This window comes from Podarcis vaucheri (genome assembly GCF_965113315.1).
Source record: "Podarcis vaucheri genome assembly, chromosome: 7".
Classification (NCBI taxonomy): domain Eukaryota; kingdom Metazoa; phylum Chordata; class Lepidosauria; order Squamata; family Lacertidae; genus Podarcis; species Podarcis vaucheri.
Genome location: NC_138765.1, coordinates 47890023 through 47914675, shown reverse-complemented (window position 1 = coordinate 47914675; position 24653 = coordinate 47890023). Strand labels below are relative to the sequence as shown.

The following is a 24653-nucleotide window of genomic DNA, read 5'->3' as shown; positions in this document are numbered from 1 at the left end:
CACCATGGTGACTTTGCAAAAGATTAATGAAGTAAATCTGTGATAAAAAAGGGGGGGATGATGTCCACAACTAAGGTTGCATTTTCTTGCCAGTTTCTGATCAGTGTGACAATCAATACTTTTGTCTAGTATGAAGATTCTGACTAAACATCGGGAATAACTTTCTGAAAGTAAGAGCTGTTTGGCATTGGAACAGACTCCCTCAGGAGGTTGGGGGGATTTTTAAGCAAAGTTTGGATGGCCATCTGCCATGGATGTTTTAGTTGAGATTCCGGAATTGGAGGGAGTTGGACTAGATAACCTTGGGTGTCCCTTCCAACTTTACAATTATATGATTCTATGATCACAGTAAATAATGGCAAATAAATTAAAACCAACGAAACATGGACATGCATAGCTCAGTTGGTGAGAGCATGGTGCTGATAATGTCAAGGTTTCAGGTTCAATCTCTGTATGGGACTGCTGCATATCCCTGCATTGCAGGGGGTTGGATTAGATGATCCCCAGGGTCCTTTCCAGTTCTACAATTCTATGATTCTATAATTCTACTAAGCTACCAGTGACAGAGACCTATTTATCCAGTAGGGAAAGGAAGTGTATTCATTTGTTTCCAAAAAGTGCAGATATTGAATGTTTGTCATATCTTGACAGGAATACTGTTCCACAGATCAGGGGCAGCTACACTAAAAGTCTTGCTCTGAGTTACTATGGAGAGCAGTGGCATAGTGTGGGGGCAGTCAGGCGGGGGGACCTGTGGCCCTAGACACATTTTTTGAGGGGGCGCAATAGCAGGCTCCCTCATTGACTTGAATGCAGGTTGGTGTGGCTAAAATGCATTTCTTTGGCCAAACTGATGATTCCAAGTTGTTTAGAGCTTCTTAAGCCCAAATTCAAACCAAAAGTTTATTAAAACATAGGAGCCAATCTGAATTAGACCAAAGGCCTATATAATCTAGGGATAGACAGATCAGACTGCTTCCAGTACATGTCAGTTTCTCAAGTGTCCATTTGTAGGTCAGTTATGTTCCATTTTCACATTAAAGGGGAAAAGCTGCGCGGGGGGGGGGATAAGATCCTCCCCCCCCATAGTGGCCAATAAGAAGACCACTATGGGAATAAGAAGACTGGGAAGCTCACTAAGTTATGAGCGTAGTAGCTCTCTCCAGCTGATGTTTCTTAGCACCTGGTAATTAGAGTTCTGGTACCTGGCATTGGACTGGAGGCAATATCCATTGTAGCCTTGTCCTCCATAATTTTGTTTAATTTCCTTTCAAATCTATCTAAGTTGGTATAGATACAGTGTTGTGGAGGGCAGAGCCCAACACCCTGATAGGGATGCAAATGGTCCCCTCCTTGGTCATCAGATTGTTCATTTGATTGGGAGAGAGTGGGCAACAACTTCCTCTCTAACTGATCTGCACCATTCAGCTGAGGAAAGGTTCTGTGTGCTTCTCTTTGTGTGTGTGTGTGTGTGTGCCTGTCTTGTGTGTGTGCATGCATGCATGCATGCATGCGGTGGCCACATCCATCTTTCACCACAACCACCAAACGTTAGAAGGTTACCTAAGCCTGAATGCATCCCTCACACCAAAAAGGCTGGGCTACCTCTGATTTAACAGATAAACTCATGCACTGTCAGTTATTGTTGCATCTCTGATGGAACTATGTTGCCTTTTATTAGCAGTGCGGGATACAGAAAGTACTGACTCCCCATCATGCGATATTTTATTTCAAATGCAATCTTTATAGTTCCAGTTTGCATTATTTCTTCTCCTTTTGACATTTTGCATGTCACATAGAGAATATCCTCAGGGAAAATAAATCAGCTTTCCTCCTGGAGTGCAAACCTTCTACTAATAATAAAACGTGTCGCGTTTGAATACAGGACAGTTGTACAGTTGTTATAGCAACTGGAATTTAAAAGAAAGCATACAGTTTGGAGAGGGCAGCTACTTGATTCCCAAACAAATCCCTCACCCCAGTTACCCCCAAAGGAATGATTTCAAATCACTCTTGCCAACTGCAAGTAGGGACTTCAAACTGAGAAGCTTAGCAAAGCTCCTGGATGGGTTCAGTCAACGAGAGGCTCTTTTTATCCCACGTGGAATAATAGCTGCTTCTGAGACACAGAGGCCTCCACTTACATCTTGTTTCTGCTAATATGCAAGGCAAGGAAATGGTGGGCCCATCAGGGGCCTAGAACTTATACTGACCAGATAAGCACCTGCTCTGAAGATCAACACATATAGGGGAGACTGTCTTGTGGCTTAATTGAACTCAGAAATATTGTGGCATGAACTTCCATAGAGTCTATCTTACCTTGCTCCCTTTCCCTTAGCAAATATGTAACCCGACAGGTAGCTTTTTTGGTGCAGCATTTCATATATTTGCTTCTAGAACAGTTGGAAAACTGCATGTTGCTTGTGTAACATTTATCTTATTCAACCTACAAACAACCCAGTGGTACAACAGTGTTGAACAATGATTCTTCAACATCAACTTTGTTGGACTGGTCATGTTGTGCAGATGCCTGATTATCTTCTTCCAAAGCAACTACGCTATTCCAAACTTAAAAATGAAAAGTGTAATGCTGTTAGTCAACAAAAGAGGTTTAAAGACTGTCTTAAGGGATTTTTTTTAAAAAAAAATAAAAAAATAGTATAAACACCAACAATTGTGAAATACTTGCCTGTGAGCGCTCCAATTGGAGAACAGCCTATACCAAAGGTGTCATGGGCTTTGAACACACTCGAACTCAGGACGCAAGGGAGAAACGCAAATCTACAACGTGATCAACCCCCGCCTGGAAACCAATGTCCCCACTGTGGAAGGACATGTGGATCCAGAATTGGCCTCCACAGTCACTTACAGACTCATTGTTAAAACCGTGTTTATGGCGACTTCCGGGTTAGCGCCTCCGGCAATGGCGGATTTCCTCTGATCGGGAGGAATCCGCTCCGTGGAAATCAGGGTCTGGACCGCCATGGCGAGGCGGAGACCCACTAAAAACCACAGGCGGGAGAAGCCTGTGGATGTGGGATTCGGCTGGCACCTTTTGCGCCTCCCCTACTCGTGGGGAAACCCGGTTTCGGGGATCCGGAGCGACGTGGGGTGAGCGGCGCGGTGCTTCGAATCGACTGCTTCTTTTACGGAGTGAAGCCGCATTGCTGTTGCCGGAGAGCGCTGACTTTTTCCTGTGGACAATTGGACTTTAAACAACTACCCGTGAGTAGAACGGAAAATTGGATCTTTAAACATCTTAATTTGGCATCGAAACGGGAAGGTTTCAAGCAGGAAGTCCGCCTTCCTCTTTTGTAAATAAATTGAAGCAAAGACGTTGCAAGCTAAAGTCTGGAAAGTCTTTTGTAAAGGATTAAATCTCCATCGGTTAAAACTATTAAACCCCCCTTGGAAGCAGGAGAAGGGGGGGGGATTTTAGATTGCCTAAGCCTGCAGGAAAGATAGTGAAGAAAGATAAATTACCATCGTTTTGAACCTGGGAACGGGCTGCCAGTAAGATCGATGTTTTGGGAAAGTTCACTGACTGTGAATAAAACGTATGTTGACAGATAGTTAAATCAGAGAAATATATTGTTTCCATTGTTTCCTTCTGCACTTAAAAAGGAAAATCAAAACTAACTTTGTTGTTGGATCTGCGTTTAAAAGGACGGATATAAATGAAAATTGTTTCCCCTAGAGAGAGCTTTTGAAACTGTTGCAGGAGTGGAGCTGGGGAATTTTCCAGCTGTAGAGATTAAAGACCGTGAGAATCAGACCGTGAGAATTATGTGAGGGGAAGAGTGAGGCTATATTTGGTGGCCCTGCCCCCACTCTCTTGACTGCATTCATCCCACCCTTGTAGTCTAAATATTGGTCTGGATGATCTAATGAATCTCTATTTGCATAGGCTACCCACATTATGTTAAACCCTGCAACATTACACAGGAAGTTCATAGATGTACAACATGCTTCCTGGGACTCTTTTATTCAATCTAAACTGAGATGGGTTCTATCCAAACTATGGTTTGGTACAGTAATCTTTGTTACAATTGCTTTAAAATGGATGAATAGTAGTCTGCTTTGAAAATGTTGTTGTGTGGCTATTGTAAATATTTTATTAAAAAAGGAAGAAAGCACACCACAAATCCTGCTAACATATCTTCATAGAATCATAGAGTTGGAAGGGACCATGAGGGTAGCCCATCTCGCTTTAAAAGAAAATGAAATTCAAAGGAAATCCTTCCTACAAATCTGAAATGGCACCCCTAACAGTATCCACTACCAACCTCCCCTTTTTCATAGGGAATAGAGTCCATCCTTGAAAACATCAAATGTGCACTTTGTGGAGAAAGGTGTGTCTGATAATCATAGGAGAAAGTTCCCTTTTAAAATATTGTTTCACAGTGTTTCATTCTTGCGTGTGCAATTTCTAAAAAGCTTTTTTTAAAAACAACAACAACCACACAACAACAACTGTTGATGCCCCTTTGAAAAATGAGCATCATGTGGTTATTTATACATACAGTGTGCAACTTTAAAAGAGCAACATAATTATTCTGGTTCTAAATGCTGTGTGCTTTCTGCACCTGCACTGCATAAATCTGCATCTTATCAAAGGAAAGGGTTAGCCATTCACAGATGGATCTCAGTACTAAAGTCCATTTCATTTACCTGACCCAGGAGCCTTGTCCAAACAAGCTCATGAGTTTCATGCAGATGGTGGCCATTTGCTTGGGTTTCATTCATTACTATTTCTCTAAATCAGGGCAGTCAGCCAGCTGGCAAAAGATCACAACTTTGCTGAGAAGACAGTGTCTCCTTTGCTGTGCTGGCAAATAGAGGAATGACAGTCATAAGCAAGCTAATGTCTGAATCATTTTACTGTTTAACCTACTGTGGACAAATTTGCTCCTATTATTTCCAGAGATGTTTATGGTGAGAATCATCTATACATGTATTAGTTGGCACCGTCAGGGTCTAGAGGAAGAGCCATGGCATAGAGATGTAGCCATTCTAAATTATGAGGCAAAGACTCCATTTCATCTTGAAATCAAAAGTTGGCTTAGGGTGTTCGGATACAGATTGATTTCAGACATCAATAAGGACATACTTTTGTGCCAAGAACCATTTCAGGGGGGATGTGATATCTGTACTAGATGAGTACACAACCCCCATGCCCATTATTGTTCCATGAGTCTGCTCTGTCCTGCATTCAACCCTGCCTGCCTTCTGGTTTGAGACAGAAAATTTCTAAAATGAATTCTTCTATCAGCATATAAAAAGGTTTGTGGGCAGAATCTGTTGCTCAATGGCAGAGTACATGCTTTGCTTGCAGAATATCCCTTGTCCAATCCCTGACATCCCTGGGTAGAGTTGGAAAGGTCTCCTGACTGAAGCCTAAGCAAGCAGTCAGTGTCAATATTACTGCATTAGAGGAACAGTCTAACTTGGTACAATGTAACTTTCTATGTTGCTAAACTATGACTCATAATCCTAAGTGATCGGATGATAACAAAAGGCTTCCAATATCGACTGTGACTGGGAATTGTCTCCAGTGTTGGTTTCACTCAGAGTAGACCCACTGAACCTAAGTTAGGGATATCCCTTAATTTCAGTGGGTCTACTCTGAGTAAAACTAACATTGGACACAACCCTGAATCATCAGGACCAGGGCATCTGTCTTAAACATAGCACTCAGTAGCTTGCAAGCAGAGAGAATTTAATTGATGGTTGATCTCTGGAACATTGCAGCACTACCACTGCAGATGGATGGAAAACAGTGCTGCACCTTCTAGACCAGCAGGGATCAGATGTCAGAAAGATACAATAGGATTCCATCACATCTTCTAAAACTGCTAACTCTGGCCTACCTACTAAGTATGCCTGCTCAGGTTTGAACGGAACTGTTCATGGACTATCTCCAAGTTGCCATCTCTTCTCTATTGTCTTCCTTCAAGTCCATCCTCAAAAGCCATCATTTCCATGAATCCTAAGGGTTAACCCCATAGCTTAGAGACTGAAAACTTGTGGTCCTTCTGATGTCTATGGACTACAACTCACATCCTTCCTGACCATTGACCCGGCTGGCTGGGGTTGATGGGACCTGGATTTCAATGAAATGTTGGGGAAGGTCTATGACTCAGTGGTAGATTCTGTGTTGTGGGCAGGAGTTCCCAGGTTTAGTCCTCAGCATCTCTAGGTAGAACTGGGAGAGAACCCTCTCTGAATTCCTCAAGAACCTCTGTCAATCAGGGTTGACAATACTGAGGGAGATGAACCAATGGTCTGAACTCAGCATACAGCAACTTTCTCTGTTCCTTTGTAAGATCTTAGCATGCATCAAAAACAACACATTGAAGGTAAGATAGCAATATAATGTAGCAAGTGGAAACCTAGACAAAGTGGGGGAATGTTTCTGCATCTTTGGTCTGGAATTCTTGGACCAACCATTTTCTGGCATTAAAAGGAAAGCAGCAAATGAAGGAGGGTTTGGTGAAAAATATTGTTTTCCAAAATGACACCGGTTCAGTTCTTGTCCACATCACAGATGAAAAGGGCCTTGGGGTTTGTTTGTTTTTTGGCTTTTTTAAAAAAAAGGAGTGCAAAAAAATGTTGATTTCTTCTTTGTGTCATCATTGAAGGCTAAAACTGACAGTGACAAGGACAGATGAGCTTTTCGATACATGCAATGACATATCCATTATCACTTCAGAGAAGGGAAACAAAATGTAATCTCTGGCTTTCTGCTGAACAATATTTTACTTGGTCACAAGATCTAATGACAGAGATGAATTCTTGCCAGGTTACCAGGAAGGCCACTGTTGTGATGAAATTTGTGAGTGATTAAACCACACCACTTCATTTCATGGGGAAACTAGACAGGAGACAGTGTCTGCAGGGTGCCTGTAATATCACAACAGAGTCACCACTGTAGTGAAATTTGAGGGCACATAATCTGTCTATGTTGTGAAGAGGGTTTTTGTCCTCCCCTGCTGTGTAGCAAGGCTCAAACAGGGTGTGGGACAAGGTGAGGTTCAGGCTGCACACAAGGTTCAGACTGGATGCAAAGAACAAGCTGAAACGGAGTATTTTTCATAAAAGTAGCAGCAGGTACAGTCTAATTTTGAGAACCACCTAAACTGCAATGTGCTGTTCTTCTTTAAAGGGTGCAGGCTTCTCTAGTCACCTCTGCTGTGACAAAGGCTTTAAGTTGTTTATATAAAATGATATAGAATATTCCTTAAACAGCAGTGTCACATCCATGGCCTGCAGAGAGGGACACTGGTCCCACAAGTTCATTAGATAGCAGTGCCTCTAGGACTGGTCAGGTCCGGGGTCCTCACCTCCATCATTTGAGGAAGAGGAACCTGACACAGGATTGGTCCAAGACATTTTGGCACCTGAGGCAAACCACACAATGGTGTCTCCTCTCCGCCAGGGAAGAAGAGTTGAGTGGAGATCTACATTGGGAACAAGGAGGGAATAAAGATCTACATTGGGAACAAGGCAGGAGTCAAGATCTGCATTGCAAAAAGATGGGGGGTTAAATCAATATTACCCACTGATTGTGGGGGAAAGGGGGCATTGCTGGGCAGGTGCAGAGTTCAGGAGACCGAAAAGGGCAGCCCCTGCCATCTTCTCCCTAGGGATGAGAGGAGATAGGTAATGTGTGTGGAGTGGTTCACATCTGCACTTGGCCAGAAAGCTCCCTGAGTGATCTTGGGTTGCTCACTGTCTCTCAGTCTAACCTACTACACAGGCTGTGGTGAGGATGAAGTGGTGAGGAGTGAGACCATGTATGACTGATGTTCAACTGGTAGGCCAGGACCCATTAGTATGTCACAGCCTGATCCAAAGTGAGTCACAACAGAAGCACTACCACCATGCACATATATAGGAAATGATTAAGAAATGGGTCTTCAAATGCATGTTTGGTCTGAAGCTGGGTCCTGGTTCTGAAAAGATTGAATATAGCTGATGTACACCACATTGAGCTCCCTGAAAAATATAAAAAGTGGGATATAAATGTAATACAGTAATAAAGCCATTCTAACACCTGGAGACAGATGTGTAAGTTGAAACTGAGAACACGCTGACCAGCTCTGCAGAACACTGTTTTTATTTAATACCTCCCATATTTATGATCCACAAAGTGGCTTCTGATGCCCTTAATTACCTTATAAGATAGATGGAATCTACCGCTGAGATGCAGGTGCCACATGAAGAGTCATTATTTGACCTCCTCACCAGCTCATCTGCTATTCACCCTCAAAAACAACAAAAACAAAAACACCCTCAAGTGGATGAGAACATTCCAAAAGATATGTTTGTGCCATATGGAACTTGTTGGATACTTTGTACTACACATGTAAAGTGGTGTAATAGTTAAATGGTATTTACGGATAACCAAAACATGCCACCACAATATTGAAACCTCAAATAAACCACTTAATTAAAGGCTATGGCCAAAAAGAATTGCATTACATTAAGCCTTGAAAAATTAATTAACTGTAGGGGGGGGACACAAAGCTTCTTCCATACTTCAATTAGTTCTTATGAAAAGATTATAAACTTTCTGGGGGTGTGGGGAAATCCTCTTAAATCTCAAAATACACATTCATTTATAATACCTCCAAGAACAGTAAGCAGGGAATCCATTGGAGAGAAAGATTAAATCAAAAGAGCATTGAATCAAGCAATGCCGACTTTTTTTTTTAAGTTTGCTTTTTATTTCCAAAATGCTAAAATCTGGTGTTGCCTTAGAATACATAAGGTTTTTGTCTGCATACATGTGGTTAGGTAGTTAGGAAACCATCTGCACTGTACATTTAACACAGTCATGGCTTCTTCCAAAGCATCCTGAGAAGTGTAATTTGTTAAGGGCCTGAGAATTGTTAGGAGACCCCTCTTCCCCTCACAGAGCTGCAATTCCCAGAGTTCCCTGGGAAGAGAGATTGATTGTTAAACAACTTTGGAAAGACTAGCTCTGTGAGGGGAAGAGGGTCTCCTAACAGCTCTCAACTGTTAAAACTACAGTTCTTAGGATTCTTTTGGGAAGCCATGACTGTTTAAAGTGGTATGGTACTGCTTTAAATGGAAAGTGGAGATGGGGCCTAAGATTCCATAAACAATGATAATAAATATTGAGAGACAGGTTGTGTTGTGTACTGAAAGTGCACTGAAGGGGTAGAAACAGGATGAGCTTGGGATGCTTGAACATAAAAGGAAGTGAAATGGATTAAAATAGACCATTTTACTTATCCTTACTCTCTTGAAGCAGGAACACACAGATCTCTTGTGAGGTACGGAACGGGATAAAGAAAAAGGTATTGTTGTGCAGTGTTTTATCATTCAGTGGGAGGATTGACCATTTCCTATTTTTACATGTCTAAGCCACCAATTTTATATTAAAACCATGAGATCTTCATTACTTAGTTGAATATATTGGTGTAAATGCTGCCACAGTATCAGTGACAGCATCTCATATACCAGTCATGTGGTAGCACTCCCAAAGGAGTCATTACCATTGCAAGGCAAGCATTGGAACTGTTACAATGTCAGTGAAGTGTCTCACATACTTCCATTGACATGATAACAGCCCCATAGGAGTCATTATGTCGTCAGTGCAAGTGCCAGAGTGGATGAGAGGTCAATGAGAGTGCCATTTTAATGTCGCTGTGGATTGGTCTTGCAAAACTCCATGCACACAATGAAAATAATGGAATTCAATTCCCCAAATGCTGCTTTAGAACAATGGAAAGTATTATGGAGCTAAATCCTCAAAGGGAAGGTTTTGTTTTTATGCCCAAGCAGACTGTATCCTAGGCACAATCACTTGTTGCTAAGAAGCCTCTAGGCACAGAGTTTACAGGTAGCCTTCATTCTCATCATTTCTGCTTTTGGGAAAACTCAAAGAAATGGAGGAACCAATACTTGGAGAGAAGATCTGTGAAATGTACAAGAAGTTATAGGGAAAAAAGTTTTGGTTGAAACAGATTGCTCATTGTTGTTTTCATCCTTTCAAGAGGTGATTCCAGTTTGGGGTGGGACCTCAGGTGACCCTCCACCAGTGGCGTAGCGTGGGGGTGCAAGGGGGGCAGGCCGCAACGGGCGCAACATCGGGGGGGGGGCGCGCTCGCTGCCTCCGGAGTCGCCGAAGAGCCTCAGGCGCAGGCTGTAGCAGAGCCGCATGTCTCGCGGCGCCCGGCTGAAGGCGCCCGGCAGGCAGTGGCTCTCAGCGCTCGCCGCGGAGGACGCGCCAGGCAGCCCCTCCTCACAGCCCCGCCTCTGCCGCTGCTGCTGCAGCTGCTGGGCCGTTGCATTTTCCTCGCCTCTCTGCCCCCCTCCTCCTCCGGGCAAGCGGCGTCGTTTGGGCAGCAGCACCAGCGGCAACTCGCAGGTTAGGGGTTAGGGGGGCGCAAATTACGTGCCTTGCCCCGGGTTAGGGGGCGCAAATTACTTGCGTTGCCCCGGGTGCTGACAACTCACGCTACGCTGCTGCCCTCCACACCTCTTTGTCTGGCCATTTGAACCCTAACCAGACACACGTCTTCTCTCCAGGCCACACATTCTCACTGGCCCTGATTAACACCCTAAGAGTTTATGCATGGCATGGCTGGAATGTATCCTCGAACTCTGAAAATGCCTGTTGTTCATCTGGATGGGGGGAAAAACAGAGAGGAACTGCAAGTGGGTGTAGAAACTAGCCTAAGGTAAATTTTGCATGTTACTCCACCCACGTCTCACTATTGGCATGTGGCCTTTGAAAGGCTGACCACAAGGGAATGTAGCCCTTCAGTGGGAGATGATTCCTCACACTTGTCCTAGTTCATGGGTCTTGGTATTTCCCCTCATGATTCTTCAGGAATTCTTCTCATGTAGATTTCAAAACCTTTTGGTGGCAGAAATTTCCTGTGGTTTTCATTCAACAACTTCTTTATGTGCAGGATATATTGCCCTTTTGCCCTAGATTGTATTGGAGGTGTTCTAATTCACTGAACAGGGTTCCTATTATGCAGGTGAAGCACCCATTAATCAAATAAAGTTGCTCCCAGATGTGTAAGGGCAGAATTAAGACTAAAGTTTGCAAAAGAACTGTGTGATCCCTGAGTGTAAATTGCAACACACTTTCCCCCCCTCTTCACTATGAAGATGTTAACCTTTTGCAGTGGATATATTTGTAGCTTTGTACACAATACAAAGGCTCTATGACAAAAATAATAATAGAACAATTGTATATAAAGGAAACAACCATAGGTGTGCTGGTAAATATACAATAGCCATTGCTTAGAAGTAATATAAAGGCCTAATTAAATGTCATATTTATTTTTTATTAGCAAAATGGCTATAATTATAATGGGCTGGTTGGGTGGCTGTAAATTGCAGAAGAAGGGAAGTTTGGCGTTGCCCTGATATAATATATGGAACTGTGTTTTTCCTCATGCAAGTTAGTGGCAAAGATTAGCAAATGAACCATCTTACCAAATGAAATTATATATAAATTTTACCACTTAAGAGATTTTAAAATATTAAGTGGCCTATACATACTTGTAGATAAGAAAAGATCATAAATAGCTAGGTAACAAAAATAAATAAATAGCCATATATAGTGCATTGCAAAGCAGTCCTCCCTATTTTTTTTTCCAAAAAAGTTTACTATTTGACTTCTGATGCAATCATGAAATGTATAATATTCCTTTGCATTTCCCTATCTAAGCCTTTTCTTTGCAGGACTGCAATAAACATATTGCTGTTCTCTGTTGTCAGCTGTTTATCAAACTTTCCAGGAAAGTATAAAACACAGATGTCAACCACTCATTTTCAACACAGGAATCACATAACAAGTCCTCTCCAGCAGGAACTTTGTGCCCTTTCCTTCATGATTCACAGTGTGTCAAGTGCGGAGAAAATTTCCAGAATGGTAGGCATTAAACAGCAAATAATTCTTGGCCTTTTATGCCTTGTGGACCCGGAGCATTAGCACAATAAGCAGAACAAAATCCCATTGATGCCAGTATTTGTGCTGTTAAAAATGTAGATGTAGGCATTTGGGTGATGAAAAGACTCCTTCATTTTCTTCCTGTAAAATATTGTGTGTGTGTGTGTGTGTGTGTGTGTGTGTGTGTGTGTGAGAGAGAGAGAGAGAGAGAGAGAGAGAGAGAGAGGTGTGCACAGTCCACAAGATTTGATTTGCATCTGCAGCTTTGGGAAGCAGCCTGATACATTTCAGAGCTGCCCTGTTCCTTTTCAATTCCATGTATTATTCTAGACCAAATTAGATCGGTTTAAAAATAAGCTCTATTTGCCTCTCATTCATGGTGATAGGAAATCTAAAAATGTCACTAAATTCCTCTGTTTTCAGAAGTAGATTAAATTGACAGGCATAGAGTGGACACCTATAGAGTGGATTAAACATGGAAAACTATAGGAAGAGCATAGAATCATAGAAGATATATCCAGGGATTTCCATGCAGTTGTTTGTTTGTTTGTTTGTTTGTTTGTTTTTTTAAAAACCTTTGCTCAAGGTGGCTTACAACATCAAACAATTTACATAATTGACTTTAACAGTTACCAAAGATATCTTATTTAAATAGTCATAAACAAGAACGCCTCAAAAATATAGAATAAAACAAAACAATCCCCTCCTAATTTATAATAATAAGGTCTAACAATAAAAAACATTCCTAATAATAATGTATACATTTCAGATTATTAAATTAAATATTGACCCCACAACAAACACTCATACAGTGGTACCTCAGTTTACAAACCCTTCGGGTTACAGACTCCGCTAACCCAGAAGTAGTACCTCAGGGATAACACTAGGAATATTATCGATATTCTGGAACTTTTACAAACAAATATTAACACTAAAGCAGTGTTAATTTTCATTGATGCGGAGAAGGCCTTTGACAACATTTCTTGGAAATTTATGAAGAAAAACTTGGAAGGGATGGGAGTGGGAAGGGGGTTTGAGAATGGAATAGAAGCAATCTATTCAGAACAAAAAGCTAAGTTGATAGTGAACAATGTGGTGACAGAAGAACTTCATATTGAAAAAGGAACACGTCAGGGGTGCCCCCTTTCCCCTTTATTGTTTATTTCAGTCCTGGAGGTTTTGCTGAACATGATAAGGAAGGATCGGCAGGTACAAGGAATACGGGTCGGAGCGAAACAATATAAACTGAAAGCATTTGCAGATGACTTGGTTTTAACATTACAGGAGCCAGAATCTAGTACAAAAAGAGTTTTGGAATTGATTCAGAAATTTGGTCGGGTGGCGGGTTTTAAGCTGAACAAACAAAAAACTAAGGTGTTAGGGAAAAACTTGACAGCTATTGAAACAGAGGGGTTTCAGAAGGAAACAGAACTAAATATTGTTAAAAAAGTGAAATACCTGGGGGTCAATCTTTCTTCCAAGAACTTGAATTTATTTAAAGATAATTATGAGAAATGTTGGTCAGAAGTTAAAAGAGATCTAGAAATTTGGTCAAGATTGAAATTATCCTTGCTAGGCCGAATTGCAGCTATAAAAATGAACGTTTTGCCAAAAATGTTGTTTTTGTTTCAAGCCTTGCAGATTGTGGAATGTTTTGGAAAGTGGCAGAAGGACATCTCTAAATTTGTCTGGCAGGGCAAAAAGCCCCGAATAAAGTTTAAAATACTAACTGATGCAAAGGAGAGAGGGGGGTTTGCCCTGCCAGACTTAAGGTTATATTATGAAGCTGCGGCCTTCTGCTGGATGAAAGATTGGATTCTGTTAGAAAACACTGATGTCCTAGATCTGGAAGGCTTTAATAATTCGCTAGGTTGGCATGCGTATTTGTGGTATGACAAGGGAAAAACACACGGAATGTTTAAAAACCATATTGTCAGAAAAGCAATATGTATGGTCTGGAAAAAATACAAAGACTTATTGGAAAGCAAAACTCCGAGGTGGATATCACCAATAGAGGCCAAAGCTCGGAAAAAACCCAATATGGAGGCCTCCTGGCCGAAATATTGGGAAATAATAGAAAACATTGGAGGTAATTGGAGGTTGCAGAGCTTTGAAAAACTAAAAGGTAAGGTGCAAAATTGGCTACATTATGTCCAAATTAATGAGGTCTTTAAGCTAGACAAAAAAACAGGATTCCAGGTGGAAAAATCGAAACTTGAGACAGAGTTGTTAGAACCAAAGACCAAGTTACTATCGAGAATGTATAACTTGCTGCTTAAATGGAACACTCAGGATGAGACAGTTAAATCAGCCATGATAAAATGGGCTCAGGACATTGGTTATAATATCATGTCTGAAGACTGGGAGAGGTTATGGACCACCGGTATGAAGTTTACTGCATGTAATGCTCTGAAAGAAAATATTATGAAAATGGTATACAGGTGGTACATGACCCCGGCCAAGCTGGCTAAGATATACCATTTGTCCGATAATAAATGTTGGAAGTGTAAGGCAGTGTTTCCCAAACGTTTTTGGGCAACGGCACACCTGTTTACTGAAAAAAAATCTCGCGGCACACCACCATTAAAGCCCCGCCCCGTGACGTCAGCGCGCAGCGTCACGCCGGGAGGAGCGCAGGAGCGATGCCTCTCTCTGGCTCTCCCTCCGCGCAGGCTGAGGGAGGGAGGGAGGGGCGCGTGTGACTCGTCTCTGCTGGGAGACCAAACCCAGCGAGGCAGAGTCGCGCGGAGGCGCCCAGGCAGCGCTGCCGGCTGCGAGGAGGAGCGCCAGGCAGCAGCAGGAGGCGCGACCTCTCCTCGCCGCCGCCGCCCCGCCTCTCGCCGCCCGACTCGCCCGCCTCCCTCCAGGTATCTCGCGGCACACTGGTGTAAGGAAGCTGAGGGGACATTCTTTCACCTTTGGTGGACTTGTCCAAGATTGAAGGCCTTCTGGGAAATGATTTATAACGAGTTAAAAAAGGTGTTTAAGTACACCTTCCCCAAGAAACCGGAGGCCTTTCTTCTGGGCATTGTCGGCCAGAAGGTGTTAAAGAAGGATAGAACTTTTTTCATGTATGCTACTATAGCAGCAAGAATCCTTATTGCTAAGCATTGGAAGACTCAAGATTTGCCCACACTGGAGGACTGGCAGACGCAATTGATGAACTACATGGAACTAGCCGAGATGACTGCAAGGATCCGAGATTTGGGAGAAGAAGCAATGGAGGAGGATTGGAAAAAATTTAAAGACTATTTGCAAAAGTATTATAAGTTATATGAATCTTAAGATGCCGTATGACTTGGAATGTTAGCCCCAGCAACGAAAGTGGATTATATATGAAATTGGATAATATTTATGAAAGAATCAAAGTTTAAATGGGTAAAAATGACAATATGTTATATTTTTAGAGTAAATGGAAAATAAGAGATTTAAACTTAAACCGCAATTGAAAGTACAAAGAAACACATGAAACAAGGTTATAATTTGCTGATAACTTTATTGTCAAGAATGCACTATGTGGGAGATGCGGGGAAGTCCGATAGAAATCTGAAATAAGTTGTTGAAATAGTTGTGATTTTCTGTTTTTTCTTTCTTTCTACTTTTTATGTTCTTTCTTTTCTCTGTTTTATCTGTAATTTGGAAAAAATGTAATAAAAATTATTATAAAAAAAAAACAGAAGTAGTACCTCAGGTTAAGAACTTTACCTCAGGATGAGAACAGAAATCACGCAGCGGCAGGAGGCCCCATTAGCTAAAGTGGTACCTCAGGTTAAGAATGTTTTCAGGTAAAGAACGGACCTCTGGAATGAATTAAGTTCGTAACCAGAGGTACCACTGTACATACAACCCCACTAGTCTCTAAACATTCTGGGTAGCAGATCTTTCTGGATTAACATCAACCTAGTCTCCGACCCTTTCAGCAGTACAGTGGTACCTCAGGCTACAGACACTTCAGGTTACAGATGCTTCAGGTTACAGACTCCGCTAACTCAGAAGTAGTACCTTGGGTTAAGAACTTTACTTCAGGATGAGAACAGAAATCGTGTGGTGGCAGCACAGTGGCAATGGGAGGCCCCATTAGCTAAAGTGGTGCTTCAGGTTAAGAACAGTTTCAGGTTAAGAACGGACCTCCAGAACTAATTAAGTTCTTACCCAAGGTACCACTGTAGTTGCAGTTTCCAAAGTTGGAGTGTCAGTCAGTCAGAGCTTTTTGGTACACACATTCCCTTGATATATGCATTTTTGTATACATTAATTGGTTGGGAAACTGCACTACAGAAGTTAGAGACCTGCGAATGCAAGAGTTTCCTGTTAAAGTACAAATTAAAGGATCAAGTTGAGAATGCCACTCATTTTTTTCTTCTTGCTTTCCCACCTGCCCAGGAAGGAGGAAATAATTTCTAAAAGACAAAACTTTGAATGGAAAAGATTTTTACAGGAGCAAAAAATTGTATTCCCTTTGGATTAAATAAGGGGAAAGTTCCAGATGTCCTCTAATCAACAAGGCACAACATGGTGCTGCCTTAATGACTTTCTTTTTGCACCCTGTTGTGAACAGGTACAACACTGGAGGACATCTGGCATCATTGATCCTTCTACATGCATTTTCAGGCTTTTATTGTTTCTTCCAGATTCCTTTAATATAAGGTTTCTGTGTGATCTCAATATGCAAACTACAGGTGTGATTTTTTTTTTAAAAAAAATCTTGGTTGAAAGTGGAAAGGAGAAGGATATTTTTTTTCTTCTGATCTCATTTGACAAAATTAGCTTGGTGTCCTCTCCCCCCTCCCCCCTGCCCTCACACACATATTGAACTCCTACCTTCTGAACATGCAGGCTCTGCAGTCATTAGAGACTAATTTAGGAATGACTGTTGCCATTTGCCCTTGAAGAACTATGCTTCGGATTTATGTAAAATATTCCCAGGTCTTTTTTGAAGAGACAGGATGAACATAGAATTCATGATTATTATTCTTCTCATCATGGTGGATGAGAAGTAGGTATTAAGGCTGGGGTGAAATCATCCTCCACCACCACAACAACCCAGTTATCCCAACTTTCTCCTTCTGTGAAAGGGTGAGGTTTGTGGAGGGTGGTTTGTTTTTTTGGGGGGGGGAATGGGTAAAGAATCTCTGAAATATTCAGTAGGAGTTGCCGTGTTTACACAAAATGCACTTGATGGGAAGTTGTAAAACAGGGATAGTCAATGTGCTTTCACCAGCCTCCCCAGGCTTTAAAGAAAGGTTTTTGTTGCACCTCCAATCTATCAACCAATGGTAGAAAAATACATTTTTCAAAAGTGTTAGTGCATAGTGTATAAATGGTTTAAAGGGTAGTTTATTATTTTATTATTTTGTTTATGGAGCTGTAAGATTCAATTAGCATCTTCAGAAGCTAGTGCAGGTCTGGTTGCTTGTAGCTGGTAAAGAACAGCCTCATGGAATCTGTAATAGGTGAGTGATGTTCAAAGGAGATCTCAAGGAAGGGGCCATTGTTCTATGTTGCAATGTGTGCTTTGTGGTCTCAGGTACAATCTCTAGTATCTCCAAATTTTAAAAAAGCAGGTAACAGGTTGTGACAAAGACATTTACCTTTCTGAATCACTGGAGAGCAGATGCCAGTCAGAGTAGATGGTATTGGGTTTAGCTGGACAAATAATCTGACCTAGTATAAAACAAGTCCTGTTAAAGCTATCCTGTAGAATGTAAAATTCAGTGATAATGCTGATATTCTATGCTGTATTCCAAATTAGCTGCAGTTAGCATTCCTTCTCTTCTATTTTCCTTTCACACACATCAGGGTTTGCATTCCAGGGAAAGCATTAACATGTTTTTTTGGAAACTTGCCTCCCTTTCCTTGTCCCTGGGAGCCCCTCTAGTCAATTCTCTCAGAGACCTTTAATTAGCCATGATGGGCAAGTGTCAAAAACACACATAGTGAGGTGGACAACTTTAAGAACTTCATCCACAACCTGAGGCCACAAAACTGCAAATCCCACAGACCAGACCATTCAAACCAGTCACCACCAGAGTCTTTGTTCCTCTGACGATGGTGGATTTCATCCTCACTCTCAATTTTGCTTTGATAATTTGTTTATAACGTTGAGAAACATTGATTATTAACGTTGGATATAAACTCAGGAAAACTGCAGGTTTTAATCTAGAGATTTTAGCCATTGGTTATTGTTAAGGCATTTGATGTTATTCTGCTTGGGAAAGGAACTCACTTTGAATGCTTTGCAGAGAGGACGCCTCATGAGTTAAAATAAAATAAAAACATTCCTTTCAAAGCACTGAACCTGAAATTGATCAGAACTGCCTTTTAGACCCTCTGGCTGAGTCTGACCTGTAGAACAGCATGGGCCATACTGAAAGGAAAACAAACAACTGACAGCCCATCTATCATGTGTATGGCTTGTCCAGGAGCTGTGCATATTATGGACATCAACATACACAGAAATGCTGTCTCTCTCCCTCCCCACCCCGCCCCACTGCCACCCCCATTGCCACTCACTTCTGCTCCACAAATGGTGTGAACAGAAAGCCTGTGTTTGTGAATTAAAATGTCTGATTTGTCTCTCCTAGTTGTTATTTGTGTGAAAACATACCTTGTAGGCTATAAAACACAAAAACACAGTGCGAAAAATGCAACACAGTGGTTTCAGTCCAGAAGAAAACAAATAGGCATATCCTGGACTTGTTCAAATCAATTGAATGTGCACCCTGATTTTATTCATAGTTACAGGGGAGTTACAGGGACTGGACAGGAAACTAATTGTATGAATTAAAGTTTTTGTTTGTTTTTCTTAATGTAAATAGCAGTTTCTAGAGCAAGCTCTTGCCACGGCCTGTAGCAGGAGGGATGGAGAGATTAATCTTCACCACTATAGTTTTATTTAAAGGGATTGTTGTTTTACACATATCAATTATGGGGGGGGGTTATTGTGATGTTTTATTGTGTATTTCAATTATGTGTGCTTATATATTTTTCGAAATTGATTCTATCCTTGTAAACTGCTTAGAAGCCACAATTAAGCAGCGAGTAATGTGACTTCCCTGTGCCACCCACCCACCCCTTGATGGATGAGACTGGGGAACACCAAGGGTATTCTGTATCCAGTCTACGGGTCATACAGTCTGGAGGGGCTTGCCTTTGAATGCACCTCCAAGGTGCCTATGAGGGTTCAGCTGTTCATCTTACAACCCTTCCATCTCCCACACCTACTTGCTTGCAGAAGCCAATTTGCAGACACTTCCTATTCAGTCCTGCACAGCTGACATCAGGAATGCCTTGCAACCACTGAGTGGTGGCCAGAACTTAAAAGGAATGGAGATGGTCATGGGCTTAACTAGCCCACCAACCTATGCTGCTTTGGTGACCAGAGCATGCAGTTGCAAGCAAAATCTAATTTAACTTCTGGGAATAATATGCTCTACTGAAGCTGTAACCCTTCAAGTAATATGGCAGAGATCCTCAGGTTTGTAAGATTTTTAATGCCATTCAAAATACATAGTTTTGCACAGATGTCCATTGCCATTTGATTGTTGTTTGTACATCTCATGTTGATAACACATTTCAAGACGATGCTGTGATTAAATTGCTATGAGATACACCTGTAATCAGGTAAGTCTGTGATTAGGAGAAAATCTGTGCAGGCATAATCACCACGAGTTGTCATAAGGCAGAGTAAAAATGTGAAATAATCTTCAACCTTTACTCTCATTGACTAAGGACAGTTCAGAGGCTTCACAGAATTAGTGACAGAGGATGTGCAAGGGATGTGTACTTTATTTATTTAAGACATTTATATATTTTAAATCTTCATTGCAGAAGCAATGGCTTCATAAAGGTAAAGGTAAAGGTACCCCTGACCGTTAGGTCCAGTTGTGGACGACTCTGGGGTTGCTCTCTCATCTTGCTTTACTGGCTGAGGGAGCCAGCGTTTGTCCGCAGACAGTTTCCGGGTCATGTGGTCAGCATGACTAAGCCGCTTCTGGTGAACCAGAGCAGCGCTTGGAAACGCCGTTCACCTTTCCACCAGAGCGGTACCTATTTGTCTACTTGCACTTTGACATGCTTTCGAATTGCTAGATGGGCAGGAGCTGGGACTGAACAACGGGAGCTCACCCCATCATGGGGATTCGAACCACTGACCTTCTGATCAGCAAGCCCTAGGCTCTGTGGTTTAGACCACAGTGCCGCCCATGTCCCACAGTGGCTTCACAGAGATGCTAAATAATAGCACTTGAGACATGATGCCATGGGGCAGAGGTACAGTGTCCCAATTTTACTGTCTTGAAACAACACTTTAGGTAGAAATAGGACTGACCTTCAAAGATGACCAATCTAGATAGCATGTTCAATGGTATCGAAAGCCACAAACATACAAAGGAGCACTGACTGTTTGACACTCCCCTTGACTCTTTCACAATAAAGGAATGAGTGAAAATGACCTCTCACTTTTGCGCTCCTATTAATAGGTTGCAAAAATTGGTGGTTCTTTTGGAGTATTTTGATAGAAACAGGTGCATGGTTTCTGTTGTGTTGAATTACCAAAACTCTCTCTCAGTTCTAATGGGATGGTTGTCTCTATCACACTCCCCCCAAACCCCTTCTGATAGACATTCTGATGGACATAGTGTACCACAGAAAAAAGAGTGGTCCTACTAGAGACCATCACTCTCCCTCCCTAAGAGGACTGGAATAGGATCCATGGTATTTTGGAGACAATAAATGATGTATATTAGCCCAATGGAGCTGTGAGGGACCCAACAGAAGCTTGCAGGTCCCCCATCCCCACAAAATAGGAGTGGTTTGTTTTTTTTCAATGACTTGGACTCACAGCTGTCCATGGAGGCACAGGTCAAATCTGTGTCCAGGGCAGTTGTTTACCAGCTCCATCTGGTACGTAGGCTGAGACCCTATCTGCCTGCGGACTGTCTCGCCAGAGTGGTGCATGCTCTGGTTATCTCCCGCTTGGACTACTGCAATGCGCTCTACGTGGGGCTACCTTTGAAGGTGACTCGGAAACTACAACTAATCCAGAATGCGGCAGCTAGACTGGTGACTGGGAGCGGCCGCCGAGACCATATAACACCGGTCTTGAAAGACCTGTATTGGCTCCCAGTACGTTTCCGAGCACAATTCAAAGTGTTGGTGCTGACCTTTAAAGCCCTAAACGGCCTCGGTCCAGTATACCTGAAGGAGCGTCTCCACCCCCATCGTTCTGCCCGGACGCTGAGGTCCAACGCCGAGGGCCTTCTGGAGGTTCCCTCATTGCGAGAGGCAAAGCTACAGGGAACCAGGCAGAGGGCCTTCTCGGTAGTGGCGCCCGCCCTGTGGAACGCCCTTCCAGCAGATGTCAAAGCGATAAACAACTACCTGACATTCAGGAGACATCTTAAGGCAGCCCTGTTCAGGGAAGTTTTTAACGTGTGATATTTTATTGTATTTTTGGTTTTTATGGAAGCCGCCCAGAGTGGCTGGGGAGGCCCAGCCAGATGGGCGGGGTATAAATAAATTATTATTATTATTATTATTATTATTATTATTATTATTATTAATTGGCAAGACATAGTCTGAGTACAACAAAGTATGATTTGTTTAGATCATAGTATGCCTCCAAACTAGAATGAAAATTTAGCTATTTCTCCTAAGGCCCTGTGGATAGAACAGCAATACAGCTGGTAGTGAAACACAAGTATCATAAAGATTTGATCTTTTTTTTATCAGATTACCTTTTTCCTCTCCCAACCATCCTGCAAGATAAGTGTTGAGTTGCTTTTCACAGTGTTTACATCCAATCTTCAAGCACCTGCACATGTTCCTTAACACTACTGGGCTTCGAGTCACCCCATGGTGATCAAACATATATAATTTCTGCAAAACAGCTAAGGATTGAAATGTGGGTTGAGAATAGTATTTAGCCTTAAACACAGAGATATGATCCTGCTGTGGCTTCTGGTGGGCCAATACTCCCAGCCACATACAGAGTCCCCACCCCCACCCCTCTGATTTTAATAGTGATTGGCTTTTTTATTAGCAAACTTCTGAGAAGGAACAAGCATACTGAGCAGATGTAATTGTATTCGTGCTTAAAGTCAGCCATAAACGTGGGAAAGAAAATGTCCTTTTGCGACCTTGTGGAAGAATGCCTAAGGCACCCCACAGTGGCAACTGACATCATTAACAATGACTGGGAAGCCTGGGCTCCCAGAATAATCAGCCGTCGGAGGAACGTTTCGCAGGGGGCACATTACGGATGTCAATCTTTCATACACTCATTATGATGCCCGGTGTGTTTGATTATGTGCGAACAAGTGCGATCTACCTTGAGGCATATCAGGAACTCCAGCCGGAGGTATTAGCAATCTTGACAGAGTAAAGCAGCGTATTAAGAGCTTGCTGCAGAGAATCCTCTTAGAAACCAAGACTCCGGGTCTCATTTTACTTAGAATGTTTCATCTAAGACATCAAATATCATGTATCCTTAGCCTTCCGACTGATGAATTATTAATTCCTTGTTTGAACTAGGAAACACAATTATGATTCATTTTTAAGAGACCAAATGGAATTCCTTGAGCCTTGTGCAACAGATATTTTTTTGTCCCTGCTTGTGAAATTTTACTATAAAATGATTTGAAATAAATTTGGAACAAGAGTCACCCATACGAAAGAAACTCTGGTTCACCTCTGATAAGCAAGCATTGTTACATTCACACCAGACATTTAAGGCACTTTCATACCACTTTAACACTTGTGTCTTTCTTCAAATAATCCTGGGAACTGCGGTTTGCTAAGGATGCTGGAAATTGTGCCTCTGCAAGGGGTGCTTCTGATCGTGTAGTTGATGTTTTATGCTGTGATTTTGTTCTGTGAATTGCCCAGAGACCTGTGGTATATATGGCGGTATATAAATTTAATAAATAATAATAATACTAGTAGTAACTCTCAGCATCCTCAAGAAACTACAGTTTGCATTGAAGGAAGACCTGAGTGTTACAGTGGTATTAAGGGCTTTAAATGTATGGTGCGAATGTAACTCAAATTATTTTATTTGCATCAGCACAGAGTTAAAGCTACAATCAGAAATATTCTTCCTGGAATTAGGAACACTCAGGAATTAGGTTTAGTCTGAATTTTAAAGTGAACCAGCCTATTTTGTGCATTGGAACAGTTATAAGCAACTCCACCAGGCCTTTTCTTTCTCAGCTCTCAGCTGTGGGCAGCCATTCTACCAGTAATGGAGATGGGAAGCAGGACACAGTCTATCAGCTTTCCTGAAAGCCCAGTTCCATCAGGGACCTCCTACCCCTGAACCTTGTCATTTGGTTAAGATCACCTGTTTAAGAACTGAGGCCTGAGATTGATTCCCCCACCCTCTTCCCTCCCTGCCCCTTTCGCCTCATGTGTCTTCTTCTTCCTCCTCCTCTTAGAATCATAGAAGAATCATAGAATCATAGAGTTGGAAGAGACCACAAGGGCCATCGAGTCCAACCCCCTGCCAAGCAGGAAACACCATCAGAGCACTCCTGACATATGGTTGTCAAGCCTCTGCTTAAAGACCTCCAAAGAAGGAGACTTCACCACACTCCTTGGCAGCAAATTCCACTGTCGAACAGCTCTTACTGTCAGGAAGTTCTTCCTAATGTTTAGGTGGAATCTTCTTTCTTGTAGTTTGGATCCATTGCTCCGTGTCCGCTTCTCTGGAGCAGCAGAAAACAACCTTTCTCCCTCCTCTATGTGACATCCTTTTATATATTTGAACATGGCTATCATATCACCCCTTAACCTCCTCTTCTCCAGGCTAAACATGCCCAGCTCCCTTAGCTGTTCCTCATAAGGCATCGTTTCCAGACCTTTGACCATTTTGGTTATCTTCTTCCTCTACTTCTTCTTCTTCTTGTAAGTCTGTGGGCAGCAACTGTCTTCTTTTGATTGATTGCATGTAAAAACACAGTCTTTACAATACTGCAAATTTTCATTGTTAAAATGAAATTTCTATTTATTTAATATAAAGAAATGTTACTTAGTTTGTCGACTTTTTATTTATTCACACAACACCACTGAAAAGAAGGTTGGAGTCTTAGCTTCAACCCATGATAACTGGATACAATATTTAATTTTCTAATTATCAATTACAGCTTTCATTTTTAATTAATGTGCTCCTCCCCCCTTAAATTCACAGATGGATGCAGAAAAGGCACAAACTTGTTGAAGGATACATGCCAAACTGGAACAGAAGTACACTGATCTGTCAATTCCCATTACTGTTGTCTATTTCAGGGGTGAGGAGTCTCCAGTCCATGGCCAAAGGCTGCATTCACTAGTGAAAAAGACCAGAAGCAAAAGTGAGTGGGGGCAGAGGCAAATGAAAGTGGAGCAAAAGATGTAACTCTTGTCTTTTTATGATTGGTTACATTCCAATCATAGGAGCCAACTCCTAGGGGCTGAGGTCCTTTTGCCCCCCCAAAAAAATATATTTGAGGGGGCTGCCCCCCCAAATTTGATGGGCATTGCCACTCAAATGGTGTGTGTGTGCCATCTTGTGATCAATGTGGGACAGAGTTTACCTGCCCCCCCCCCATTTTATTCAAGTTGGCACCCGGATTCCAATCACGCAAAAGTCACTTGTTTATAGACACACACTCAGACATTCCTCTCTATCCAGGCAAGTATGAAGCATTATCATGGTTCAAGGACACATTCCACTAGC

The 24653-nt window shown here is 42.0% G+C and overlaps 1 long non-coding RNA gene across 1 annotated transcript in view; it reads left to right on the top strand.

Annotated features, from left to right (window-relative positions):
- Window positions 1-24653, top strand: part of LOC309537523 — a 940942-nt gene that overhangs the window by 305159 nt on the left and 611130 nt on the right. The window lies entirely within an intron of this gene.